Source organism: Atractosteus spatula, unplaced genomic scaffold (assembly GCF_055471065.1).
Source record: "Atractosteus spatula isolate fAtrSpa1 unplaced genomic scaffold, fAtrSpa1.hap1 Scaffold_2, whole genome shotgun sequence".
Classification (NCBI taxonomy): Eukaryota; Metazoa; Chordata; class Actinopteri; order Semionotiformes; family Lepisosteidae; genus Atractosteus; species Atractosteus spatula.
This window is the reverse complement of record NW_028296763.1, coordinates 1,018,758-1,024,191: the sequence shown is the minus strand read 5'-3', so window position 1 is coordinate 1,024,191 and position 5,434 is coordinate 1,018,758.

Below are 5,434 nucleotides of genomic sequence, written 5' to 3'. Positions count from 1 at the left end.
TTGTTTCGGACTTTTAGGCAACTTAAGCCTAAACGTTCATTCATTCAGCACTCCGTTCAACACAAAATTTCCAATGAAAGAATACCTTTCAACAATTAAGTTGACCATTCCTGACACACTAATTTGGTTTTGGCACTGTTGTATTGTCTTTTCAGACTCATACTTTGATTCAGAGAAGCAAATTTTCCAGTCAAATGAGTGGAATATTGAGATAGTTGTCTTTGAGAAATATTTGAACCCTAACCCTAACTAGCAAAACCCGAAGCTAGGGTTAGGGTTTTATTCCCATACAATGTAGACAGTTTTTGATGGCATGGCTGTGTTTTAGGGCTGAAAGGATACTTAGGAATGTTGTTCTTTCAATGTTTTCTCAACATTTTTTTCTGACCTATATGGCTGTATACAGTGCTCTGCCCGAAAAAGGAATGGTGTCTGAATTGATCTACAAGCAACAGTAAGAAAGAACCTTTTTTAACTTTTAAACTCTTGCTTTGGGCTTTGAAATCACAGGCATATTAATGACAAAGCCAAAATGTATTAGTTGTTTCGGACTTTTAGGCAATTAAGCCTAAATGTTCATTCATTCAGCACTCCGTTCAACACAAAATTTCCAATGAAAGAATACCTTTCAACAATTACGTTGACCCTTCCTGACACACTAATTTGGTTTTGGCACTGTTTTATTGTCTTTTCAAACTCATACTTTGATTCAGAGAAGCAACTTTTCCAGTCAAATGAGTGGAATATTGAGATAGTTGTCTTTGAGAAATATTTGAACCCTAACCCTAACTAGCAAAACCCGAAGCTAGGGTTAGGGTTTTATTCCCATACAATGTAGACAGTTTTTGATGGCATGGCTGTGTTTTAGGGCTAAAAGGATACTTAGGAATGTAGTTCTTTCAATGTTTTCTCAACATTTTTTTCTGACCTATATGGCTGTATACAGTGCTCTGCCCGAAAAAGGAATGGTGTCTCAATTGATCTACAAGCAACAGTAAGAAAGAACCTGATTTAACTTTTAAAGTTTTGCTTTGGGCTTTGAAATCACAGGCATATTAATAGACAAAGCCAAAATGTATTAGTTTTTTCGGACTTTTAGGCAACTTAAGCCTAAACGTTCATTCATTCAGCACTCCGTTCAACACAAAATTTCCAATGAAAGAATACCTTTCAACAATTAAGTTGACCATTCCTGACACACTAATTTGGTTTTGGCACTGTTGTATTGTCTTTTCAGACTCATACTTTGATTCAGAGAAGCAAATTTTCCAGTCAAATGAGTGGAATATTGAGATAGTTGTCTTTGAGAAATATTTGAACCCTAACCCTAACTAGCAAAACCCGAAGCTAGGGTTAGGGTTTTATTCCCATTCAATGTAGACAGTTTTTGATGGCATGGCTGTATTTTAGGGATAAAAGGATACTTAGGAATATAGTTCTTTCAGTGTTTTCTCAACATTTTTTTCTGACCTATATGGCTGTATACAGTGCTCTGCCTGAAAAAGGAATGGTGTCTGAATTGATCTACAAGCAACAGTAAGAAAGAACCTTATTTAACTTTTAAACTCTTGCTTTGGGCTTTGAAAACACAGGCATATGAATAGACAAAGCCAAAATGTATTAGTTGTTTCGGACTTTTAGGCAACTTAAGGCTAAACGTTCATTCATTCAGCACTCCGTTCAACACAAAATTTCCAATGAAAGAATACCTTTCAACAATTAAGTTGACCCTTCCTGACACACTAATTTGGTTTTGGCACTGTTGTATTGTCTTTTCAAACTCATACTTTGATTCATAGAAGCACATTTTCCAGTCAAATGAGTGGAATATTGAGATAGTTGTCTTTGAGAAATATTTGAACCCTAACCCTAACTAGCAAAACCCGAAGCTAGGGTTAGGGTTTTATTCCCATACAATGTAGACAGTTTTTGATGGTATGGCTGTGTTTTAGGGCTAAAAGGATACTTAGGAATGTAGTTCTTTCAATGTTTTCTCAACATTTTTTTCTGACCTATATGGCTGTATACAGTGCTCTGCCCGAAAAAGGAATGGTGTCTCAATTGATCTACAAGCAACAGTAAGAAAGAACCTGATTTAACTTTTAAACTCTTGCTTTGGGCTTTGAAATCACAGGCATATTAATAGACAAAGCAAAAATGTATTAGTTGTTTCAGACTTTTAGGCAACTTAAGCCTAAACGTTCATTCATTCAGCACTCCGTTCAACACAAAATTTCCAATGAAAGAATACCTTTCAACAATTAAGTTGACCATTCCTGACACACTAATTTGGTTTTGGCACTGTTGTATTGTCTTTTCAGACTCATACTTTGATTCAGAGAAGCAAATTTTCCAGTCAAATGAGTGGAATATTGAGATAGTTGTCTTTGAGAAATATTTGAACCCTAACCCTAACTAGCAAAACCCGAAGCTAGGGTTAGGGTTTTATTCCCATACAATGTACACAGTTTTTGATGGCATGGCTGTGTTTTAGGGCTGAAAGGATACTTAGGAATGTTGTTCTTTCAATGTTTTCTCAACATTTTTTTCTGACCTATATGGCTGTATACAGTGCTCTGCCCGAAAAAGGAATGGTGTCTGAATTGATCTACAAGCAACAGTAAGAAAGAACCTTTTTTAACTTTTAAACTCTTGCTTTGGGCTTTGAAATCACAGGCATATTAATGACAAAGCCAAAATGTATTAGTTGTTTCGGACTTTTAGGCAATTAAGCCTAAATGTTCATTCATTCAGCACTCCGTTCAACACAAAATTTCCAATGAAAGAATACCTTTCAACAATTACGTTGACCCTTCCTGACACACTAATTTGGTTTTGGCACTGTTTTATTGTCTTTTCAAACTCATACTTTGATTCAGAGAAGCAACTTTTCCAGTCAAATGAGTGGAATATTGAGATAGTTGTCTTTGAGAAATATTTGAACCCTAACCCTAACTAGCAAAACCCGAAGCTAGGGTTAGGGTTTTATTCCCATACAATGTAGACAGTTTTTGATGGCATGGCTGTGTTTTAGGGCTAAAAGGATACTTAGGAATGTAGTTCTTTCAATGTTTTCTCAACATTTTTTTCTGACCTATATGGCTGTATACAGTGCTCTGCCCGAAAAAGGAATGGTGTCTCAATTGATCTACAAGCAACAGTAAGAAAGAACCTGATTTAACTTTTAAAGTTTTGCTTTGGGCTTTGAAATCACAGGCATATTAATAGACAAAGCAAAAATGTATTAGTTGTTTCAGACTTTTAGGCAACTTAAGCCTAAACGTTCATTCATTCAGCACTCCGTTCAACACAAAATTTCCAATGAAAGAATACCTTTCAACAATTAAGTTGACCATTCCTGACACACTAATTTGGTTTTGGCACTGTTGTATTGTCTTTTCAGACTCATACTTTGATTCAGAGAAGCAAATTTTCCAGTCAAATGAGTGGAATATTGAGATAGTTGTCTTTGAGAAATATTTGAACCCTAACCCTAACTAGCAAAACCCGAAGCTAGGGTTAGGGTTTTATTCCCATACAATGTAGACAGTTTTTGATGGCATGGCTGTGTTTTAGGGCTGAAAGGATACTTAGGAATGTTGTTCTTTCAATGTTTTCTCAACATTTTTTTCTGACCTATATGGCTGTATACAGTGCTCTGCCCGAAAAAGGAATGGTGTCTGAATTGATCTACAAGCAACAGTAAGAAAGAACCTTTTTTAACTTTTAAACTCTTGCTTTGGGCTTTGAAATCACAGGCATATTAATGACAAAGCCAAAATGTATTAGTTGTTTCGGACTTTTAGGCAATTAAGCCTAAATGTTCATTCATTCAGCACTCCGTTCAACACAAAATTTCCAATGAAAGAATACCTTTCAACAATTACGTTGACCCTTCCTGACACACTAATTTGGTTTTGGCACTGTTTTATTGTCTTTTCAAACTCATACTTTGATTCAGAGAAGCAAATTTTCCAGTCAAATGAGTGGAATATTGAGATAGTTGTCTTTGAGAAATATTTGAACCCTAACCCTAACTAGCAAAACCCGAAGCTAGGGTTAGGGTTTTATTCCCATACAATGTAGACAGTTTTTGATGGCATGGCTGTGTTTTAGGGCTAAAAGGATACTTAGGAATGTAGTTCTTTCAATGTTTTCTCAACATTTTTTTCTGACCTATATGGCTGTATACAGTGCTCTGCCCGAAAAAGGAATGGTGTCTCAATTGATCTACAAGCAACAGTAAGAAAGAACCTTATTTAACTTTTAAAGTTTTGCTTTGGGCTTTGAAATCACAGGCATATTAATAGACAAAGCCAAAATGTATTAGTTGTTTCGGACTTTTAGGCAACTTAAGCCTAAACGTTCATTCATTCAGCACTCCGTTCAACACAAAATTTCCAATGAAAGAATACCTTTCAACAATTAAGTTGACCATTCCTGACACACTAATTTGGTTTTGGCACTGTTGTATTGTCTTTTCAGACTCATACTTTGATTCAGAGAAGCAAATTTTCCAGTCAAATGAGTGGAATATTGAGATAGTTGTCTTTGAGAAATATTAGAACCCTAACCCTAACTAGCAAAACCCGAAGCTAGGGTTTGGGATTTATTCCCATACAATGTAGACAGTTTTTGATGGCATGGCTGTGTTTTAGGGCTGAAAGGATTCTTAGGAATGTTGTTCTATCAATGTTTTCTCAACATTTTTTTCTGACCTATATGGCTGTATACAGTGCTCTGCCCGAAAAAGGAATGGTGTCTGAATTAATCTACAAGCAACAGTAAGAAAGAACCATATTTAACTTTTAATCTCTTGCTTTGGGCTTTGAAATCACAGGCATATTAATAGACAAAGCCAAAATGTATTAGTTGTTTCGGACGTTTAGGCAATTAAGCCTAAATGTTCATTCATTCAGCACTCCGTTCAACACAAAATTTCCAATGAAAGAATACCTTTCAACAATTACGTTGACCATTCCTGACACACTAATTTGGTTTTGGCACTGTTGTTATGTCTTTTCAGACTCATACTTTGATTCAGAGAAGCAAATTTTCCAGTCAAATGAGTGGAATATTGAGATAGTTGTCTTTGAGAAATATTTGAACCCTAACCCGAACTAGCAAAACCCGAAGCTAGGGTTAGGGTTTTATTCCCATACAATGTAGACAGTTTTTGATGGTATGGCTGTGTTTTAGGGCTAAAAGGATACTTAGGAATGTTGTTCTTTCAATGTTTTCTCAACATTTTTTTCTGACCTATATGGCTGTATACAGTGCTCTGCCCGAAAAAGGAATGGTGTCTCAATTGATCTACAAGCAACAGTAAGAAAGAACCTGATTTAACTTTTAAACTCTTGCTTTGGGCGTTGAAATCACAGGCATATTAATAGACAAAGCCAAAATGTATTAGTTGATTCGGACTTTTAGGCAA